The sequence below is a fragment of the Harpia harpyja genome, chromosome 2 (genome assembly GCF_026419915.1).
Source record: "Harpia harpyja isolate bHarHar1 chromosome 2, bHarHar1 primary haplotype, whole genome shotgun sequence".
Lineage (NCBI taxonomy): Eukaryota > Metazoa > Chordata > Aves > Accipitriformes > Accipitridae > Harpia > Harpia harpyja.
In genome coordinates this window covers 43,760,829-43,785,242 of record NC_068941.1, presented here as the reverse complement: position 1 = coordinate 43,785,242, position 24,414 = coordinate 43,760,829, and the positions used below count along the sequence as shown (strand labels likewise).

The 24,414-nt window shown below is 37.9% G+C and overlaps 1 long non-coding RNA gene across 1 annotated transcript; it reads right to left on the bottom strand.

Moving 5' to 3' along the window:
* Nucleotides 1–222: 222 nt before the first annotated feature.
* Nucleotides 223–21,700, bottom strand: LOC128152507 (uncharacterized). The gene is made up of 4 exons (XR_008238676.1): nucleotides 21,411–21,700; nucleotides 20,133–20,218; nucleotides 10,605–10,750; nucleotides 223–609 (listed from the first exon to the last, which is right to left on the bottom strand). It is a non-coding gene; the product is annotated as an uncharacterized LOC128152507 (long non-coding RNA).
* Nucleotides 21,701–24,414: the final 2,714 nt, after the last annotated feature.

Genomic DNA, 24,414 nt, shown 5'->3' with positions numbered 1-24,414 from the left:
ACCAGCGTCTGGAGCACCTCTTCCGCCTCCTTCTTCACTGACCTTGGCATCTGCAGGGCTGTTTCTCTCACATGTTCTCTTTCTCCACTGCAATTGCTGTTGCACAGCTTTTTTTCCTCCCCTTCTTAAATAAATTATTCCAGAGGTGCTACCACCATCACTGATGGGCTCACCCTTGGCCAGCGGTGGGTCCATCTTAGAGCCAGCTGGCATAGGCTCTGTCGGACATAGGGGAAGCTTGTAGCAGTTTCTCACAGAAGCCACCCCTGTAGCCCCCCTGCTACCAAAACCTTGCCGTGTAAACCCAATACAGACAGGAATCTTGACCTTAATTCTGAATCTTGATTGTACACACGTCTAAAAAGTAATTCCAGATTACATTGCTATAAGAGACAAACTCTGCCCAGTGTTTCATAAAAACATTACTTCTGACACTGTTTACATTATGACATCACATTCATAGCAACAAATTCTGACATCATGACAAGTGTGTTTATCAGGTACACTGCTTTCATACCATACCTTGTATTTGCTTCTCTTTTCTGGCATAATTAAAACTTAATTCTTAGCAACTTTTTTTTTCCCTATGGGAAAGGACCTCTAGCAAATCTGAAAAAAAAACACAGTAACCAACAAAAATAATTCAAATTACATGTCTAACAGCATTCAATTATGGCACAAATATTCAATAGCAGTGATCCTGATCATTAGTAACAAATGGTTTTGTTAGCTGTGTTGACTTTAAAATAACATTGGGAGAAAAGTACTGATAAAAAATTAAAAGAGTGGCCTATATATAATGTAATACTTTTGAGTTCCTCAATTTCAAAGAGTGAATAATGCAGCAAGGTCAAAGATATGTGTATACCCAAAACAGGATGATCTTCTCTATTAAGTTCTTCTTTCTCATTTAATGACTATCAGAACAGTATTCATAGGTCCTCTTTGGTAATTTAAAACTAGCGTTTAGGATTTCACTTTCAGTGCTTTCCTGTACTCTGAACTGCCAGTTATCTTATTTCTCCTTTATCATGTTGATTTCAAGCCAGAAGGCTTTTGCTCTGATTAGTAGCTGGCGTAATTTTTTTGAATTCAAGTGCTTTTGCTAGAGGTACACAGGCATAATAGACCACAACTTAGCCCATGGCATTTTAAGATTAAAAAGTTTGAAGTTATACCCAAGACACAGTGGTAGAGTAGCATTTCAGATGTGCCTCTATGTTAGTCTTACTTTCACTAACTTCAAATTCTTACACATCTCTAATTAAAAACTCTTGACCAACAAATGCCATATGACAATTTCCTCCTGACTTCTTAGAGGTTTCCTCTGCCCTTTTCACACATTAGTCTCTCTTCTTGTTCATGTATTGAGACACAACCTCTCCCTCACTATCTCTTCAACCTTTTTCTCACAGAATTCTCCTTTCTATATGGTGGGGGGTTTTTTTGCAATCTCAACTTTTAATGTTACATTCCCCGTATCATTTTATTTTCATTACATCATCAATGTGACATAATGCAAAAAATTATGTCATGTAGTATTCTGTAGCGTTTTCTTTTTTCCTGAATTTTCTCCTAGTTAGAAATCATGACTCAAACTGCTCTGCCTACCGATATCAGCCATGTTCACAAATTATTTAGACTGTTTATGTTAGGGTACAAGGAAAAAGGGAAAGTCTTTATATCATGGTATCAGTGTATTGTCTTCTAGTCATTAGCTAACAGTGGCTGAAGATTTGGACTGAGAAGCTAAACTGCTGCAGGGAAAGCAAGTGCTCTGTATTTTACCCTATTCTTGGATTGTATGATTTAAACTCAAATACAAATAGCTCAGAAATTATCCTTCTTGATCAAGTATACTTCTTTTCCTAGGAACAGGCAAGTCTCTGAGCCACAAAACTCCTCAGACCTAGCATCCTACACACCATACCAAGAAGGGAAATGAAGCTGCAGGTTGACTAACACACTAGAACGTGTGCCTCAGGAGAGCAGCGGGGATGCAGAGAAGCGCTCTTTGAACTCAGCTGTTGTAAAAGTGTCTAGAACTAAAATCTATACAACAAGGTCAAGCTCCTGGAAAAGAGGGGAGAAAGTCTGATAAAAAGACTGTCTGCAACATGAACAGCTTATCAACTATGAAAAAAAGCAAGTCAAAAAGTTCATCGACCCAAAAGAGCAAAAACATGTCAAAACAGAGAGGATGTATCAGAGCTCAGGAGTTTTCTAGCTTACACTCTTGAGAAGCTCTTCCTATCCTATGCATACTTCACAGAGGGTCCCTTCTTACATAAATCACACAACACTATACAGCACTAACCGCAGGTACACATTGGAAGTTCCTCCAAATATATAACAAGCAATGTGAATATAAAAATACTCATCAGAACAGAAGCCCTATCTGGAGAACAGCCCACTGTGCACTGGCTGGCCCTGTTCTCTGGGCTAATCCTGAGATAGCTCCTTCCTTGATTATATGAAGCATAAATCTATGCTAACTTGCTATGAACACATGCCTACCTGTTTCTTCCTCAAATGCTATGTAACTTAGCAGTAAGAGACAGGGAGGAGACAATATTGCTGATGAAAAAGCAGTATGATCACAAGTAAACTACCTTCCCTAAAACTATATGCTGAAAAGGCTCTTTGGGAGACTTTTTCTCCTGTTTTTACTTACTTCAGAATCAGTCTCTATTAAATTGAGTGATTTGCACAATGCCTCTGCTGAACAGTGCAGTCAGAACCATAAAAGAATCTCATCTTCCTTATTCCACCGTGATTCCACAGTGATTACAAAACTCCAAAGCCTACAATTCTAGTAGTTAACATTCATGCTTGAATATCGTTTAAGCAAAATTGATGAGGTTTGAATATATTAAGGACAAACCTACTTATGTTAGAATTCTATCCCAGGAGTCTTAGTAGGATATAATCACACCATAAAAGGAAAAATCTTGACTTCAGAAATGAACTATTCTATTCTATTCAAAATCTAAAAAAAAAACCCCAACTTGCGAGAATTCAAAAAAGAAGGTTTTATGTGCAATTTTACCTTTATTACTGAGCATGGGGTTTAGTATTAGTTTTTTAAACAAATCTAAGATCTGAACTTTGATTAAGAAGACACATAAAAATACTATAAAGAAATAAGATCATAATTTTTCTCAGTGATAAATTGCTTATTTAAAAACAGTTATTACAGTTTCAGTATTGAATAGAAAATGCATAAGCTCCTACAAAAAGAAGGAACTTTGCTGATGCAGAGAATTTGTGATTACATTTCTTAAACATCATAGTCACCATTTTGCTATGTAAGACACTGTGAGAGCAAATATGTGAATGGCAAAGCTAGAGAAGATTGCTCTTGAATATAGAAGATGAGCACAATTTTCACTCACTGAAAGCCTGCTGGGAATGGCATCTGTGCTACCACATGAATCCTGTGCTCATGGTTGCCTTATGGTATTTTCTCAGTGTTGATTACCAAAGAAATTGCTTTAGGTCAGAGCAGAATGAATATAACTTGTCTTCAGCAAGCAAGATGACCAAAGTATAACAAATAAATAATCCGTTTTTCTTTCCATCATCATTTCTCTTTTCATGTGTACTCTTAGAGCACATAGTCCATGATACAAGACTGCCTGGGTCTCCTGTTAGGTCTTAACGGCACAGGAGTTTTAACACAAAATTTTCACAGATAAGGCAAATTATTAAGCATTTCCAAAATAAAGATATCCTAGGACCAAATGATGATGTTGTGAATGGAGTTAAATCCAGTTGGTGGCCAGTCACAAGTGTTGTTCCCCAGAGCTCAGTATTGGGGCCAGTTCTGTTTAATATCTTTATTAATGATCTGGATGAGGGGATCGAGTGCACCCTCAAAAAGTTTGCAGATGACACCGATTTGGGAGGGAGGGTTGATCTGCTCGAGGGTAGGAAGGCTCTACAGAGGGATCTGGACAGGCTGGATCCATGGGCCGAGGCCAATTGTATGAGGTTCAACAAGGCCAAGTGCCGGGTCCTGCACTTGGGTCACAGCAACCCCATAGAGCGCTACAGGCTTGGGGAAGAGTGGCTGGAAAGCTGCCCAGCAGAGAAAGACTTGGGGGTGCTGGTTGACAGCCGGCTGAATATGAGCCAGCAGTGTGCCCAGGTGGCCAAGGCGGCCAACGGCATCCTGGCCTGTATCAGAAATAGTGTGGCCAGCAGGAGCAGGGAGGTGGTTGTTCCCCTGTACTGGGCACTGGTGGGACCACACCTCGAGTACTGTGTTCAGTTTTGGGCCCCTCACTACAGGAAAGACACTGAGGTGCTGGAGCGTGTCCAGAGAAGGGCAACCAAGCTGGTGAGGGGCCTGGAGCATGAGTCTAACAAGGAGCGGCTGAGGCAACTGGGGTTGTTTAGCCTGGAGAAAAGGAGGCTGAGGGGAGACCTTATCACTCCTTACAACTACCTGAAAGGAGGTTGTAGTGAGGTGGGTGTCAGCCTCTTTTCCCAAGTAACAAGCAATAGGACAAGAAGAAATGGCCCCAATTTGTGCCGGGGAGGTTTAGATTGGATATTAGGAAAAACTTCTTCATTGAAAGTGTTATCAAGCACTGGAACAGGCTGCCCAGGGAAGTGGTGGAGTCACCATCCCTGGAGGCACTTAAAAGACATATAGATGTGGTGCTTAGGGACATGGTTTAGTGGTGGATTTGGCAGTGTTAAGTTTACAGCTGGACTTGATGATCTTAAAGGTCTTTTCCAAACAAAATGAGTCTATGATTCTATGATTCTATAAATGTAGAGCTGAGTGACAATATTTGGTTCATTTCTTTCATCAAAATATGCAGATCTGAATGAGCTGAAAGAATTCTCCTGTTGTTACCCAATTCAATAAATTGTTTCAATCAAAAAAAAAAAACCCAAAATGAACAAAAAAAGAAATCAAGAAGTTGGAAACTATTGTGTTAGCATTTGCAAATGAATCATTTCAACTTTGCATGGCCTTTCATTATAGAACTGTGCTTCAATTTTTCTTTGTCTGAAAACATTACGGTCACCAGCTGAAGTGAAATAGCATGTTATGAGCTGCACTAAGTGTAAATCAAGTCAACAGAAACTTCAGCTGCCTTCTTAGAAAAAAAATAATTTAAAGCAATTTTAGGCAGTAAGTATAGTTTTTGTTTTAATATTTTGGAACCACAACCACTCCAAACATTCAGGTCTTTAAGCAGTTTTGTTTGGTTGGTTTTTAAACTTTCAGGGCTCTGGCATCTCTCAGCTCACCCATTCTCTTTTTGCATTGTAGCTCTACTACAGCTTGTATATATACTCTTTTGTTAGATTAACCCTGGCAGCATCCTTAGTGTCAAATCTCTCATCTACAGTGAGCTCTCTGAGTGCATCCTGGTATGCCTGAGCATGAAAGATAGTTAGCACTTGGTCCTTAAATTATGCTGTAGAGGACTACTCCTGGCACTTCAGATGACTCCTTGCACTAGGAATCATCTGTATCTTTCAAGACTTACTCCACAAGACAGGCTAGTATGGCTACCAACACCAGTATTACCATCCATGCCTTACTGCCAGAATAGCTTCATATAGAGCATGTCCCCACAAAAACTTTGTAGCACTGTCATTTAGGTGCCCTCTTTGCTGGCAGCACTGCAAGGAAGGATATTTTCTGCATTCAAAGAATATCCTTCCTAAAATGCTCCACAGGATCACACTATACAAGAGGAAGTGAGGGCAGCAAGATCTTGCCTCTCACCCCAAACCACAGCTATCTGAGGGGTGGAGCCACGTGGCTGCACTCAAAGACCTGCTGAGCTCTTCGGAGCCTGCAGACAGCATTCCCCTGTGCTTAGGTCCCAAGTCCAACTCCCTCAGCCACAAACTGAGATTTCCATCTGGAAACCAGCAACCCGTCCAGAGTTTGGGGTGACAAGGTCCAGTCAACATGGCTTGCCACACGTGTGCATATGTGCCATCTCTTTCTGCAGCCACATGGTTGTGGTTACTGTTCTCCCTAGCCACATGCCCCTGTACCTGAGACATCAGCCAGAAGAGTTTGGCCTAGCTGGTCCCCCGTGCACCCTTCACGTGACTAATGCTCTCACAGGGCTGTGTAGCCCTGACTGTGAGCGCATGGAAAAACACACAGGGAGGTGACTTGGATTGTCCCAGGACAGTCCATCTATGCCTTTGGGATGCATAAAGCAGGAGCCTGCAGTCTAGATCCATTACATTCCTATGTATTTATTGTCATCCCCCAACTCCCAGTTTGACTTATGCATGTTGATCAGCATATGCAAAGCCCATTTTTCAGGAAGGTTTAGGCATGCAGTGCAAAATTGTCTTGCTGTGAGCGATTCCTTAGAAAAAGGTGTGTGAGCTGCAGGTGTTTTCTGCACACTCTCACCAGAGGAGAGAATCGGCTTCCCCTGGGAAGGTCGATCCAGCTATCCATTGTCATCAAGACATGACAGTCACAGGCAGGCTTACAATCCTTGACAGTACACCATTTTGCAAGGCTTCCTCAGGGACACTCCCTGCAGCCTGGCAATCCTAAAATAGAGAACCCATTGCCTGCCAGATGTTATCCAGCTCCTCTGCGGAGATATCTGCAAGAGCTCATCTAACAGTTTATCAGCCTGAGCCTGACATTTCAGAAAGAGCAGGAAGAAATCCTGAAAATAAACATTGCCAGAGGTAAAAGCATGTATTGGTTTAGAGGCTATAACGAAACAACCTTTAGAGAAGGACCTGCTGGGCACCTTCCTGGTTCTCTGGTGAGTCACATGCTGGTTCTTCTTAGGATCCCAGGACTTAAAACATGAATCCAATGGTTATGAGGGAGTGAACAACAGAAAACAGGTCTCCATAAGGGAGTGTTACATTTATAAGCAATTGGCTTACTCTGAGCCTATTTTTGCTGCAAACATGGTCAACTTTCCCCTCCTTCCTACTATTCTAAGAGGATGCCAGACCATATTTCAGGATTAGTGACCATAAGGGCCATCCTGCAAGGCTTGTGGAATACCAAAGACTCATCATCACACAGACCCCCCCATTTTATTTAGAAAAAAAGATTCCTGTCTGTACCTGGTTAGTCTGGCTCTTCCAAAAAAAGTCCTGCTAGGAATCAGAGAGTTCAGTAGTACATGTATTTCCGGATTGATAAGCTCCGTGACCATGAGAGATTGATTCAGCAGCATTTCCATGACATGGTAGCACCTTCCGTATCTCCATATACAGGTCATTACAGCCAACAGATTATACAAAGTTATATCTGCTTTATCTGCACCTTTAACTGCAGATCCCTAGGTGCTCTGATAGCAGTTTTTAACAGGGGAAGGTGTTCTACTTTGTAGTTTTATACTGATAAAATTGCCAGCAGGTAACAACACAAACACCCGTTCTGCTGTTTTAGTCTTTGACGGTGCCAAGGAAAAGATTAAAGGATGACTTGAACAGTTTTTTAATAGGCCAGACAGGATGTGGTTCATCTCATATACCCTAAAACTGAACTCTATTGTGAACTATTATATAATATAGTTAATGTCTGATGAAAATGCGTTTGACATGCATAGCATAGATTTATCTGTAAATACATAGTTCTAACAATGAAGAGAGAACAGCAGCCCATAATGAATGCAAGGTGGTGAGGGATGTTTAATTTTTTTTTCTAAGTGCAAATACCTCTGTGCCTACATTACTTCAGAAGCCATTTTTTCTTGAGCTGTCTACAAGAACTACTGTTCTTAAACTCTCCCCTATTCTAGATGTATGGAACAAAGCTTTATGAATTCATTAGTATCAGTCTTCACGGTGTATAAAATATCATTTTTTTTAAAGATATTTTCCAGCTCTGTGTCACCTTCTTATCTCCCTGTTACGATATTCTTCTGTAGCTCTTTAGGTATCTTTCAACAAAACCCTCTTTACTAAAATACTTGACTGCCTAGGGATAATAGTCTGTTTTACCACCTAGAAGATATCATGATGGTAGTACTAGGAATCACCCCCTTGTTTTGTCTTCGCAGGGCAGGTCTGCTTGCTTTGTAACAGGTGGCCAGGTATATAACCTAGGACTATATAACCTAGGACTTTATAACCTAGGACTCTGGAGCACTACCCATTAGCTTTTGTCAAGTGGTCTGAGAATCTGTATCTCCAACCACCCAATTTTTCTTCAGATCTTGTTTTCTGAAAAAGCATGCATTTGCAGCTGAAAATGATTTTATTCACTAGAGGCAGTTTGCCAGGCACCTTTTGACAATGGCAGTAAGTGGCTTATAGTCAGTTTCAGCTAACTCTAGCCTTCAGTAAATAATGAAATCAAACCATTTTTATTCTCAGAGACTAAGGCCAAAGACTTTTTTTCTATTTAATTTTCCTTACAGCCAGTGATGCATAAGCCACACATCTCCAGGGCTGTCTTATGAGAAAAGGACCGTACCAGTAAGTTCCTTACAGACATCTGAAACTACAGAGCTGATGGTCTCTGCTTTAATACGACCTGTCTGCTCACTTTGCTGCACAATATTGTCCAAGTATGTTATCTTCGTTTCAACTGAACATTTTCCTTAGTATGCTTTAATTTAACAGGTCCACCTCTTCCACAGCTGCTCAGAGTCTTTAGTCATGCTTTCCTACCATTCTTTCATCATATTCAGACATCATCTGCACACTTTGACACTTTCTTGGTAAGCCTTAGCATGACTGGTAGTAGCCTGAGGGAACAGTGCCTCCTAAAATGCACACTGAATGACTGTATGAATGGGAGCATTTATCTTCTGGGTTTTTTTCTAAAGGAATCTGCTGGAAACCTGAGGGTATCTCAAGAATTTAAAAAATAAAACAAATCCAGTATCAGCCTTCTCCTCTTGTTGGTAATAAAGCTACCTCCTTTTATCACAGATTTATCTAATTCTTAAGTATATATTAAAAAACAAAATACTGCAGTTTTTCCTAGAGGCACAAAGAATGCATCCTACCTGATAGCTCCTCTATACATTATTCCCAGAGCTATCCATGTTTGTTGGGGTTTTTTTTGGGGGGGGGGTCTTGGTTTTTTTTATCTCTGCTGAAAGATGAAAAGAACTTTCTTAGGGGCATGAATCATAGCCCAACTTAACTTTTTCACATTCTGTGCTATATGCAATTTAGAGCTTCTTTGTCCACTGGGAGATATCCTCAAACAATTCCTCAGCTGTTTTGGTTTTCGTACTCTCCACTGAGACCACACATTGATGCATTCTTAAATGTCTTATATTTTTTAGCCCTCATATTACAAAATGAACATGTTATAAAATCCTTCAGGACCTGGGAGTCCAAAAGGTGTTCCTGGCTGTCGTCAGATACCATTTTTTCCTTTCACTACAAACTTCCAAACAGGCTCAGGCAGCTAATGGGAAGATGTGCCCTTTTACCTTTTTGAAGAAACACTTTATTGTTTGGGGCTCTCTATGAGTAGTCTAGTACCCAATTTATAATGATTACATACCCCAGGGAATAGGACACATTGATGTTTGCTTCACTTAGCCTGTAACTCAAGCCAGATAAGTACTTCTCTGCAAAATCCACACGATTAGATAGGGTTCATAGTTAAAGGTTCTGATATGATAAAAATGAAGGAAAGCCACAGTTAACCCACTTACAATACAAGCAAATCTCAAAATTATGCCTTCCTTTCTCCAAGTCCAGCATCCACATCTCTAGTCACTTATTTAACCCCTACAGTCAGGGCAGGTTTGAAAGTGTAAAACACCACACCAGAGAGCCAACCTCATTAACCCAGTTAATGTCATCTCAACCACTGGTATATGAAACACTTTTCGTCAGCTTGTTCTGTCTAAGACAAAACGAACGAGTGACTTTCCTCCCTCAAAGGAACTGTGTTACAGCTGTTGACCCCATAAAACTGTAGTAATGGTGTCTGGAGGCAGCCCTCATTCACAAACCCATATTAGTGATGGGCTAAGAAGCCTGCTCAGCTCCCTCAGTGAGACAAGTCTGGATGCCATCCGCATATTGCGGGTATTGCTCCTCAAATGTCCATGCTAGACCTCTTAACACTGTATAAACCTGTTGAGTAAGAGGAAGAGCTTACTCCTGTAAAAGTAACCTCCACACTACCTTTTGGGGGTTTTCCTCAAAATACAGCTTTTGTCTTACGCAAGAACAGAACTTCACATAATCTCAATAAGGTTTGCATAAAATCTTGTGTAAACTCAAGCTTGTACACACAAATGCAAACAGATGTTTCAGCTTTACCTGTAAAGAAATGTGATTTCTAAGAAGTAACAGTAGTCATGTATTTTCTGAAAATCAGGAATTCTAATGCAAAAGTAGGTCTGCCTAAAGACAGAATTTTCCCTCTAGCAGACAGGCACTTGGGCACATGAAGAATAAGGAAGGAAAAGGGTCTCTCACTTCTATAGCAGCAGCAGCGCTTGCCTTCTACTTTAGCTAAAGAACAGGAGCAGCAGTAATAATCCCCCTCCGTGGAGGAGAGTGTATAAGTCTAAGCTATTGTTGGAAGAAAGGAACTGTAAAATTTCTGTAAAAAGGATAAGTGTTTTAAGGGGGGGAGAAAGCTTGACTTTTTTTTCACATACCTGCTTTGTGAAGCTCAGGAAAGGAGTGAAGAATATTCTTGAGACTGGTCTGTCTTCCTGGATCTTAGGCAATTCTGTTCAGACATGAAACAGTCTCTCCCTGCAGTCTTCCCTTTGCACACACAGATACAACCTTCTTCTTCTCCCTGTTAGGCAGTGACAAGAAACTGAGAAATAGGTAAGCATGTGTTGCCATGCCAGGCATCTCTGCTTGGGAAATTGCAGCTGTTGTATATTATTTTTCTTCCATGTTGCATAACAATTTGTGGGATATAGCTGGAAACCAAGCTCATGGAACCGATCATGAAGCCGGATATGCAGAGTTGAATCCAGTTTTCATTTTTAAAGTAAGTTGACCAGTAAAGGGTGCTACTGCTGGAACAGTTCCATCAGTTTTCAAGGTACCTTTGACAGACTAAGAACTTTTCTAAATGCATCTAGGACAGTGCCTGGAGAAGTAGCCTTCAACATGCGCTTATGAAAACATACACACATATATATTTATATACATGTGTATGTGCATGTACTTATCCATGCTCTTTCTATAATATACACAGAACAGCCTATCTTTTTCTTTGTACACACAGACAATAAGTCTTAGATGGTGCTGAGCAAGATGTATCTGTAGATTTTTGAAAATGCCAAAGAATCCTGCCAGTCAGATTTCCTCACCCACAATGAAACTTGAGTATCAGCCAAGGTTAAGAGAGTTAGTTTCAAATATATATGAATATATTGTAACCACACTTCATTTGTCATTAAATAAACAGAATGCACGTTTATATCTATCTAGCTAGATAACTGTTGCATACAGACACGCACACACCATTTACACAGCAGTAAGAACTAGAAACCACATTGATTATGTCAGTTGATAACCTCTTCCTGGCAATGGTAAAAGACAACCTGACCGTTCTGCTTCCTGTGTTTCTGGCTCTCTGTGTTAATAACTGTAAGGCATTTCTGAGACATCTCTGGACCTTAGAGGGAAAGGGCATTTACTGGAAGCTGGGAATTCATCTCTTTATGTCTTGCTGAGGGTATCTGACTAACCATGGTGGACCAACACTCGTCTACCAAAATGTCATTTTCATTGGAAGCCACTGTTATTCAACATATGTGCATGTCAGCTGAACGAGCTGTGCTATTTCAGCATGTTAATGATAATGTCTCTATTCTGTGCTGCCTAGCTAAAATGGAATAATAGTATTTTGATCCCCTGGTTTGTTATTTTAGAGTAGAAATTCTCAGTGGGATACAATAAACCAAAAATTAGATGGCTTTCAGTGCCTGAGCTTAAATGGTAAAAGCCAGGTTAGATATGCAGCATAGATATATCAGTAAATTAGATAGTATTTGCCACAAAAAGACTGGGTGAGTAACATCACTATCTCATTAGAGTTGGTCCTTAAAGTTGTAAGTGTGCTCCAGATGCTCTTATCAAATGTTCCAGACAAACAAACAAAAAATCAAGTTGTGCTTTGTTTCCTTTTATTTCATTTTTTAAAAGACAGTCACAGAGCTTGAAATTCACATTTCCAACAAGAAAGAAAAATAAATTCAGCAACACCCCTATCACATGGTCAAGACCTTTCCTGCACATACCAGATTAAAACAGCCTTGGGATTTAAATGTGTTATCCTATGCTGATTAAAGTCAACATCTTTAGACATCAGATGAAAAGAACCATGGTGCAACTACTATTCTAAGATCAAGAACAAGCAAAATGAAAAAAGAAAAATGTTTGAAGGAAAAATAAGCATTAGAATCACAACAGCCAACCAAGACCTGTTTTCCATCCGCCAAACATTGTTTCACAATGAAATAAAACCTGCAGAGTTCATCAAAGTGGAAAGTGCTTTACTGCTACATCAGACTCCAGATCACTCTGAATCTAATCACAAGAAAACTAAAGAAGAATGTAATGAATTAGCTGGGAAAGGGATAACGGGTTTTCATTTCTTTTACTTCTTATAGTGTCTTAATCTGAATAGAGTATCACAGAACCCTGGCTGAGCCTAAGATTAGAAAGAAATGTGTATAATGCATAGTTTAGAAAGTCAGACTCAGCTGTTAACAGCTAAGATAATTGCATACCAAGGAAAAATATGAGGAAGACGAAATATGTAGTAGTAGTGCATAGTCAAGCAGTATGATTGCAGTGTTAGTATCCACAGAGGATAAGCTGATTTGTTACAACTTTAAAACTGGTTTATATGCATGCTGGCTCTTTTTGGGGGATAGACTGTAATGTTTGTTATTTTTTGTTCTCACTAGCATTACAGAGATTCTTGTTTACAAGAAGCTCTGTTGTTTTCACCCTTTGCAAAGGGTGGGGACAAAGCTCTCTTTCAGTAAAGTGTGGGGGGGGGAAGTATTAATTGCAAGTAGAACTCTCAAACATTGCTGTTAATACTATTGCATGAAGTTGTATAGTCCCATCTAGTGGTCAAAAATTACTTCACACCACAGAAGAAACAAATACAGCACCTAAGCAATAGTCCCAACAGATCTGTAAATGTTATTATCTGTTTAAGCATTCTACCAATATTCTCATGCTAGTATAAGTTCCAGGCCCCCTATATTTTGTTATATGATATCCTAAGGCAGAGCCATATACAGTGAATGCTCCCTGTCTACAGCTAATTCCATGAAAACAGATACAATTGCATCTCAAAACTGGACTCATCTAAAGCAAGCAAGCTATCATTGATTTTATTTTGTAGCTGACTTTGCTTCTTGAGAATATTTTCTTATAGTAAATATCACTCTCTAATGGTATTCTGCGAAGTGGCAGCTGATGGTAGCATCATAAACAGCACTTTACAGATATTGTGCATTATATTACTATCGACACAGTCTTAAAACCAAGCAGAATTCCATTTTTCCTGCAACTGCAACATCTCTTTCACAGTGTCCAAAACAGTATTTCAAGGAAGGCTGAGTCCTGCTGCTAGAAAGATGTATGCTTTTATTGCCAGCATGTGCAGCATTTATGACTATTTAAAAATCTCTGGCATTTGTTGAAAATGGTCTGGAAATTGTTTTAATAAAGCTTAAAACCACTCTTCCTAATAAGCTAGTAAATAAATTAATTCCTAAGAGCATTCATAGTTTGCAGTGTAACACGCTGCCATTTTGGAACCAAAATCACCAGTTGGTGTGGTGCAGCTAGATTTCTAGTAATGGCCTAAATCAAGGGCTAATGTGTAAGTCACACCACCTCAATAGAGAACGCGAGCAGCAACAAAACTCTAAGGCAGAGTTATTTCTCTGTTTATGAAATTATAGGAAGAAGCTTAATTGTTTGCATGAGTAGCGAAACATGTAACATGGGCAGGGTGAGAGTAATGACTTCTGACAGAGTTCCTACAACCACTGCAATTGCTACCATTGCTGCTGTCTAAGGAGAAGGGCCATATGCCCACCGCTGAGGCAAGGATGCCTGAAAGGAGCCCGAAGAGACTAGGCAAGGGACTACAAAGTGCTTTTACATATGAAACTGCACTAGCTACCAAAATGTCCTGTTATAATTTTGCAAACCAAAGGTTACGTTGCCTTACCATCTCAGTGACGCTGCCCACCACACAGAGAGCACAGCCAAGGCCCTGTGCATTTTTTCAGTCTACGTCCTGTTCATCCACTCCGGAAAATGAGATCCCATTTGCTTTTGCAGTCCTGCAAATCCATGTATTTTCCTACAAGTATTCTTGTCATCCATTCTGTGCTGTTTGTGTACATTGTCCAAGTAAAAAATTCTGCAATTATTTTTTAAAAGGTCTACAAGAAATTTCATTGTGAGTACACTTAGTGCCTTTACAACACGCGATACCTGTTCAAACCTAAACCACATGATTCCTATTTGTAATCATTTTCTTATTACCAAAATCTGTTTATGTCATCTGTCTGTATTTGCTTGCCTACACACACAGATAAAGGACTACTGAGACAAAAGACTAGAAGCCTGGTATGTATAATCCTTACTTTGGAAATACTTACTTTGGGAAATGGGTATATTTTGAGCATTTTTGGTACCTTCCTATGTCTCAATGTGTAGCTTAGTTGTGTTAATATCCAAGAAACAAGTGTCCCCTCTCTACATTCTTGCTTAAGTTCAGACTGCTCTGCTGATACATGAAAGTTCCTTGGCCACTTATGTTAAGGAATATATCTCTAGTTCAAAATATATTAAACAACCAGATCAGTTCCCAAGCCTGAGCTATGAGGCTGTCATACATAGGAAGCAGAAATGTGTTTCAAAAGCTCCCAATTTATTTAACTTTCTCTGACATTTCAGAGCAAGCTTAACTGAAATTTTACTCACTTGTATCCAGAATACAAATGTAAATTTTCAAAATGAGGGCAGTCTACCTGGGAAAAAAGTATTCTGGTGAATCAAGAAATCGAGAGACGTGAAAAGCTGTGTATGTCAGTTGCAGACAAACAGCAGGAGAAACGCTGCAATGTACGTTGCAGGATGTTAAAAGCTAACATATGTGGTAAGAAAAAGTCCTGACCTCCTCCTGTATAGTTCTGTATTGCACTAAGGTACTCTCTCTGTGTTCATGGGAACAGAATTGATTGCCTGCATTAAGATTTTTGGCTCGCATTTTGAAGATAATGCATTTTTTGCTCATTTGCAAATAAATGCATTCTGTTAAGCAGTAATTCTGAAACTGGATGTCTTTCTGTTTTATTTTGCTTATAACTTTCCAATTTAATGACCATTTGAGGTGGCATGAGGTTCTACACCTTTCCTTTTTTTCCAAAAAGAAGATCTTATTAGTGAAATAGGAAATGGCAATAATTTCTGCTTTCTGAAAGCTGTGAATCTCCAAATACAGTCTTCTCTACCTTCTCCATATTTCCTATAAACAAGTTTTTTTAAATAGTGTAACTGAAGAAGTTTAGCAAAAAATTTAGCTGAACTAACTTAAGTCCTCATTAGCAATGTTACTGCACTGCTGGCATCTGTATTTACACAGATCCCTGACAAAATCCAGTATTTTTACAAGCTTGTTATGCTAGTTTTACCTACTGGAAATTCTAATCCTCCTCTGTAAGAGCATACAAGTAGTTTTAGTAGGACTCCTCACCAGCATGCTCTCTTCACATACACCGGGGCCACCAGCAACAACATTTAATAAAATTATTCTCAATGTCAGGCCTCCAGACTTCCTACTGGTAACTCCCTTTCAAACTGCTCCTTCCCCTTTCAACATTACCTGCTTCACCTTCCTTTCAGTAGACCATTATCCATACCATAATTTTGTTATACCTTCTCATGTTGAAATAATAATTATTGTCCTTGAGACACTAAATCAAATTCTTTGTTGAACTCCAGATAGATTAGCTCTATTGTATTTTTCTTGTCTATAAAATCAATTGTTACCAAGGCAAGACATCATGTCTTTGTGATATGCATTCCCCTCTTATAAATCCATCTTGTCTTTTTGCCATTTTCCATTTAACTCTACATCTTTAGTTAATCCATCTTCAAAATGTGTCTCAAAGTCTTCTTAGAGAGGTTGAACTGCTGGGGCCAATAGTTGTCAATGTCACTTTTCTCCTGCTCTCTTCAATACCTTCTTTTTCCATATAACTCCCTCTCTTATTGCAATTCCCTGCTTGGTATTTAGATGATCTTATGGACTGTGTCCAAAACCCATAAAACTAAAAAACGTACCAGCTTCTTCATCCATGAAAAGAGTGCAGAGATCTCATGGAGAAACAAGTGAAATAAACGAGAAAAAAAAACCTTCTCGTAGCACAATACCAACAACATACACAATGCTATACAAATTCCAGTTGAAGTTATCTGCTAAAATAGAACAGGTTTTTTGAGCTTTTGTGGAATTTCAGATAAATATTGTTCTTGAAAAGTCATGGTAATTGCTCAATAGACTTTAATGGCTCCTTCCCAGCTGCTACACTCTATTTATACAGTAAATCTGTCCTGTGGTAGTTTTTAACTATGGATTTTTTACCTAAATGAACAATGTGTAGATGTAAACAACAATGTAAATCACACTGCAAGAACATTGACAATGAACAACACCCCTTTCTGAAATAGTTGGGGTCTAGGGGCTTTGGTTTATTAGGTTAAAAATGAGCATTCAACACAAAACCAGTCATTATTCATACCCAATTTTCAGGAAAGTGACCCTGTCCAAAAGCAATGCAAAGATTTAAGCAAGTGGGTCTTAAAGGTAGAATTAAACTCAGGTGCCAAAGAGCTCTCCTGATTAGAAATTGACTTGCTTAAATGCAGATTGCAGTTAATAGGCAATAGCTCATCATTGTACACCCATCAGACTGAGGATACAGTCTGTGTCTTGTTCCATTTCTCTGTTTACATAGCTAAACATTTTCTAAGAAATATGCCTCATTGAAAGCAAAACCCAATGCTGTATACAAATTTGAGGTAAAATAATAAATCTACCCATTCTCAAGGCTTAGACCGTTCTATTTAGCTCAATTATAACTAAAACTGTTAGCATAGTGTTAAATGAACGCTATGATTAAAGGAATAAAAAATTACCTGCTAATTAAAGTTCTTTGAAATTTTATACACACATACACAAAATGGCAAGCTCCCCTAGCCTTAGCGTAAATTTGGCTGTCATGTAATGAGCAGAAAATGTCTGCAAAAGTCATTAGAGAGAAAAAGACAAAACGGGAAAAATAGGCACAAAAGAATCCATACTATACAAATTTCAGTGCTACCTGTTACCAGGGTAAATAAAAATGGAATTAGGATCAGTTTGCAAACAAGACAAGTCCTTCAGACATCACAACAACCTAAACTATAAGATCTTACCAGCCAGAGTTTGGAGTCCTGATTTTGGCATAGGCATAGGGAAAAAAGATAGAATTACAAAGAGAACTGCAAATATCTCTGACTAAAATATTGCATGAGGTGGGAGCTGGGAGGGAAGGATGCAGATTTACTTAAGGGCTTATTTAGCCCTTCTTCCTCTAAGCATCGTCTCTAATAGCTATTTATATCTTGAATGTGGTACTGAGAATAAAGGAAGGACTTCCTCTTTGAGTAGTCATAGGACAGGCATTGCTGCAGAAAGTGGGCAGAAGGCAAAACAGCAGTTTTTCTTCTTAGGTCACTAGCTTGGAGGCCACACAGGCCATTTGAAAGATTGACACCAGCAGCAGAGCTCTTTGGCATCAGGAACTCAAGAAGGTTATCTTTCTCTAATTGCTCCCTAAGCATCACCAGAAACAAGATAGCTTTTTACCTCCACTGTCGCTCTCTGGTTAAATGCCACAGCTAAGACCTTTATTTGTCATTGCATTCCCATTTCATCCTGCCATTCTTTAACATCCATCCCCTTCTGATCTGTTCTTTCTCTCACTTTGCTTTTTATAGATGTGAAACATTTGGGCTGGGAGAGATTTCTGTAACCAATATGTATTTCAGAATATGTTAGGTGGGCATGGGTCACCATAGAATTACTAGGTCTTACATTCATTTATTTTTTTTAGAACTCCTGTGAGACTTGATACTTACCTGAAAGTTCCTGTTCTTTACACACATACTTTTAAGTTATATGCTAACCATATTGTTCATTTAGAAAGCAGAAAATATCTACATTTCCTGTCTACTACAAAAAAATGTATCTCTTAAGAGCTCAGATATTGAAAGAAAAACACAAAATAGTAGCATATTGTTTTCTTTAAAAACTGAGAATGTGAGAGGCTTTATTTAATCTTTAACACCTTGAGCACTGCAGTTTCTTTTTTGAATTATCTTGCACATAACTTACTAAAACAATAAAAGTAAAAAAAATTTGTCTTCATAAATAGCTCTTTCTTAGGATATTTTCAGTTTAGATCCTACTGCAGTTTACAAAGATTTGACTATATAAATGAACTTCTGTGCATAGGTAGTCTTGCTACCCATGTTTTCAGGATCAAGTCTTTTATCCTAAGGCAACAGCTAGAGAAAACAGATTCCTAAAAACATGAATATATTTTCAGTTCATTTATTTACAATATATACACTGAGTAAGCTTTATGAATGCAAGAAATTTGTCTGTCCAGACAGGAGTTGCAAGCCTCCTCTCTTTTCCTATAATTGCTGCAGATACTCTAAGGATAACTTAAGACTGTGGGTCTTGGGAATTTTGGTTTTAGTAAAGTCATCTTCACTGAACATTAGAAAGTTGGGGTTTATGCAATCTAAACAGATTATAATTCACAACTGATTATAGTTAATGTTTGTCATATTTACTGTTTGTATATGGCAGTCACAAGGATGAGATGAATGGCAACTCTCTGGTGAAACAGTACTGTTATTTTATCTGTTCTCTCTAAATTCCATCTCCCTCCTTCCCTCACCATATGGTTTGCCTTTTTAATTCTTTTCACCTTTGTGTTTGGTCAGTGATGATCTCAGTAAGTCTTCGGAAGCACCCACTTATTCCAGCTGCCCTTTAGAGTCATAAAAGTATATTTCTATCACATAATTAAATAACTATATGGTAGAATTTATTGTTGCAGACATCCTTGGCTTCCAGAGGGTCAGTAGAATTAAAAATAATAAAAATTAAAAAGAACATTTTTATGAAAAAAAGGCAAAGCTTTATAAAACAAAAACATTTGGAGGGAATATTAATCCTCATGCCTCAGGGCATAAACAACCTCTAACTGATGCGTTGCAGGAAGAAACTTTTTCCTCAGGGCAGATTTTATAATCGCTTACTACATGTCTTCCAGCTTTCTTTAAAACATGTTATAGCACTGAGAATCACTGCTAAAAACAGAATACTGGAGTAGACAGAGGACTGGATTGGTTTTGTATGGCATTTCTGATTTCTCTTGCATCACTTTAACACTGCTTTCATGTAGTTAGCGGGTCCCAGATTTTACTAAACAGATTCTAAGATGATCCTTTCTCAGCTAGCATTTTTCCATTTTATATTTTGCTGTATAGTTTATGTAAAGTAAGTTAACTTCAGCTAACTTATTTGCAGTACTTACAGTCTCAGCTATGTCTTTCACCTTATAGCCTCATTCACACATTCTGTTTTGCAGCTACTAAGTTCTGCTGTGTTTTGTCTGAGAGTCTTCTGTCCTTTCTGGTTTGTTTTTTATCTTTCTTGTGACTTTTCAAGTCTTACTGCAAGCTCTTCTTCTCTCTGAACAAAATTAGTTGGCATACTAGCACTGCTTTACTAAAAAAAACAAAAAAAACCAAAAAAAAACCCCCAGAATATAAATTACTGAAATTGGTAGAGGATCCTAGTTTTCTTTCTAGGAGCTGTATTTTCATCATACTGTTATTTTTACAGTGACAAACTCTTTTAATCCATACCAAATTGGTAAGAAATTAATTTTAGCTAATACAGATAAAGTCTATTAACACTCAAATCACCAGTTTTAAGCATGTGAGCCAGTTAAACCAAAAACTATAAGGAAACACAGCTTCTCAAGAGTTCTGTGCCAAGAGATGTGTGATCTGAAGGGAGAAAAAACAGGACAGTGTGGCCAAACGAAATCAAAGATACTTACAGGCTGAACTGGATGGTCTAGTTCTGACAACCAGAAGGCCTTTTATTCTTATGAACTGATACTGTGGCACACAAAATTGAATTTGTCTGTAGAAAATAAAGCAACAAACAACGTAAAATGATCCACATAAATGAAATATTTTTTTGTTTACTGATGTCAATTTTATATGCATTTTTTTCATCCAGGTGTGAATCAACTATTTATGTGTCACAAAGTATGCAGCTTAAATGAGTAGGAGGTATATCAGAACAGATACAGATAAGCTTGGTTATTCATTATACAAGAAAATAAATGACATCTTGCTGAAGTATATGATGCAAGAAGATAAAACTGACAGACTCTAAACCTTGCCTAAATTCTACAAGTATGATTTACTGTACTTTCTAACTAGTCACAGCTTTTAGCTTTCATAAGTAAAAGTTTGTTCCAGCATTTGCTTTAAGATACCATTTCAAGTAACAACTTTCAGTATTTGTGTGGTAAGTATGGTCCAGTTAGGAAATAGCAAAACATAACGTGTTAAGATAAACATACCTTTTTTCTTTCCACTGCTGTTTAATCTGCCAGTAATTCCTGAATATCAGCCAGATCTTTACCGGGCTTCATAGGGGTTTGTATGATGTTCAAGTCTGGACATTGTTCTGCAGGTTTACTTGCCTTGGTTATGAGGTTTCCTTTAAAGGTTACACATACAGAATTTATTACAGAAGCGTCCTCCCATATTTTATTCTCTCTATGATTTAGTGCAACTAAATGTGCACAGAACTAAGCAGAAGTGATGACGTTTACAGTGTTTCTGTGATTGTATTCAGCCTGGTGGGTGTTGTGAATAGTAAACCCCCCATATGTACAAGAAGAACAAGTGTGAAAGAGCCAGGCTGAGGATACCAGTAATAAAGTAGTTTAAAGAAAAACTGAGTAAGAATGTTGGACTTACATTTTGAAAATGAATCCTCTATTCATCTCTAGCATTCGCATTTCTATTCCTTTTATTCAAAGTAATAGGAAATCATGACTAAACCTTAAAGGACTCAGACCAGAGACTCACAGAGAATAAGTATTCCTCTAGTTCAGAAACTTAGCCAGATATTCCTTGCACTTAACTAAAATATGGTTGTATAAAAATTTGCTTTTTTGGTGCAGCAGTTTTTTAAAAAAAAAAAAATCACCTCAGATCATATCATGATTATTATTTTTTTAATCTTTCCCTGAATTTTTTTTTTTTCCATTTCTAAATCACTTGTAGGCAAAACAATAGAAAAGAAGGTTAAGACTTACAAAGTTGCTGGAAGTAGAACAGCCATTACAGGACCTCAGGAGTTAGACTGTTCATGCTGAGGGAAAGTATCTGAGTTCAGGCTTCCTCAAATACAGGGCACTCAGAGGAAGATGATGTTCTCAGTCTCTTCTTATGACATTACACCAGTAATTAAAATGTCCCTAGACTCCTCATCTCTTAACAAATGTCCTAATCATGAAATCAGACATGAGCCTCAATCACGTTTCTGTACTGTAAACAGCATATGGCAGGCTCAGTGCATTCTTCCACCTTTCTCAAGCTCACTCAGTCCCAGCCAAAAACTCTGATGAATATCGTTAGTGCAGTGCTGAGCTCATGCCTCTCAGCAGCAGCAATTACAGGGCAAGCTCAGCTCTGCGTCGGGCTTCTTCATGGGACTTCCTCTGGGCTCAGAGCAGAAAGAGAGCAGAAGACCATAGAAATAACCCATCTTACTCCTCCATGCAAACCTTTACAGAAAATGGAAGAGGTTTTCCCTCAAAATCTGTTCCAAATCTTTTTGTTTTTCTCCATCCACAACCCCTCTGCGAGTCGAGATCTTCTTCAACACGTGTGCATATGGCAATTATTTGAAACCTTTCTCCTATGCGGATAATGGTGCTCATCCCAGTCCTCTCAGGTTCCTTCTACTTACACTTTTCCACCTGCTTTCTTTCTGAGCAGGGGCATCTTTGTGAGCTGTTCTGTCAAATTTTGATTCAGCTTAGTCTCACAGTCCCACTGCGGAATTTGAGGAGAAATTTCACGGGTTTAGAATTGAATCACAAGAGGCAGAAGGAAATAAACCTTCCCTAATAATTCTTTTATTCATCTACTTTAATTGTTATATATAATTCAATAACCAAAAATTAATTGTTCCCCAAGTTAAATGTAATTCTTCCAAGGGCTACTTTTACTGAATACATCAACATTTCTGTTGTAACTCTGCCTTTTGAGTCAACAGTCTGAATGCCTGAGCAATTTACTGTATGTTGCTTTCCTATAGTTCACAGCTAGGGAAATTAATTTAATTTTGTCCAGACTCAAAGCAAATGTTTGACTAAATACAATTAGTTTACTGATACATGAACAAACCTAGGACAGGATTTAATTACATTAAATTTCTGTAAATCTAATGCATCAGGTTGATTTTTTTTTTTCTAGTATTTAATGGACCTTGCCAGGATCAGTATAAGTAAATCACCCAAAATACTAAAGCAATTTCTTCTACACTCCTCTTCAAAGAAGCAACGTGTATAGCTAATCAATAGCTATATACTGTTTGTACAATCATATAAAGGAAACTTTTCTTCTTTGTTTTTCCTTTTGTCTAGAATATCATCAAGACTGGTTGCTGTGTAACAATGATAATGTACTTGTGGAAAATAGCTGTATAATGGGCACATCAAGGCAGAATTTGCCACGCTGACTTTCTAATTCAGTGTTCTGTCTCCAACAGTGGCCAGTACTGAATGTAGCAAAAGAAGATACAATAATTATTATGGCATATAAGCACGTGATAACTTATTCATAGAATACTTCTTTGAAAATATTTGACTTACTGTTCTGAATCCCAGGGAATTATTTCCAGTCTATCTGCCAAGTATAGCCATGTTTAACCTTACCACACAAACCCAAAGTAAGACTGTAGTTTTACTAATATTACACGGCAATGAATTCATAATTCTAATATTTTATTGAGAAAATAGATTGTTTCTGGAGCTACATATAAAGGGAGGGGTTTTTTTGTTCCTGTGCAACTGACCAAATATGTTCCCTAATTTACATTGTCCATAACATTCACTGTTAACAAACCATGGCCATCTTATGCTCTTTTACTCATCTCACATAGGCACCTTTTTTTGAACCCTTTTGATGTTTCTAGTCATTTTCATTCCGCCTTAGAGGTGTGCCTCATTATATTAGTTTCTCTGTCTACAGTCTTTAAAGGATAGTGTTTTGGCTCCAGCCACTTTTTGAACTCCACCATGAAATACTTTTTTAACGGTAGAATATCTTTTTATCTGTCTGTTCTGATTTCATGACCTCATTTAAGTAGGAAAAAAGCCTCAGTCCTGTACAAATCAAACTTTTCAATCCACCAAATTCCTAGGATTTGAAAATAAAGATTTGCACACTCAAAGACAATGGGTCAATGATAGACAAATTCTCTTGATAGATAGTAGTGAACTTGAGGAGGAGAGGTAAAATGTAGTCTTAGCAAAATAAAACTTTAATCCAACTTCCGTAATCTAACATGATAGATTTCTCTTCTTGCGATTTATTGCTATAACATATATAGTTAGAAAAAACGATCTTTAATTTGAAAAGTATTTGCCTCATCAGATTTCTTTAGGTTTACATACAACATTTTCATAATAATCTTTCTTTATGATAAATGAAGACTCAAGACTATGATCTCGAGGTTCAGACTTATTTTTTGTCTCTATAATGAATTGCCATAACAATCAGAATTAGAAATTTAATATTTTACAGATTTAGCAAAATATTTTGTTTCTTAAAGTTTTTTTAAAATGCAAATGCAGTTTGAAAACATTTTTAACATAGACTCTTTGGAAATATTTTTTTTCTTGTATCAGGTTTCAAAGTATTGCCTAGAAAGTCTTTATGTTCCTTCAATAAGGATATGTTACAAATCTTTCATTTTTATAGTATTAATTGCAAAACCGTACATTACAAAAGCAAACAAGCATTGCCTATACTTGAATCTTATTTACATCATATTAATGGAAATATTACTAAGGCCATGTAACACTTTTGTTAGCAATTCCTCTTTACTTGAAGGAAAAAGTTTAATGTTATGTTTCCAGTACTCAGCAATTTGGCTTTCACTCAGAGGCACACTGCCTATGTTGTCACATGAATCACATAACCACTCAACTTATCAAACTCTTACTTGATCTTGATAGAAATCTATTGTATTTTAGAAGTAAAATAAATTCAGACTCCATTTCTGCTTCCTAAATTATTTCATCTAGCAGA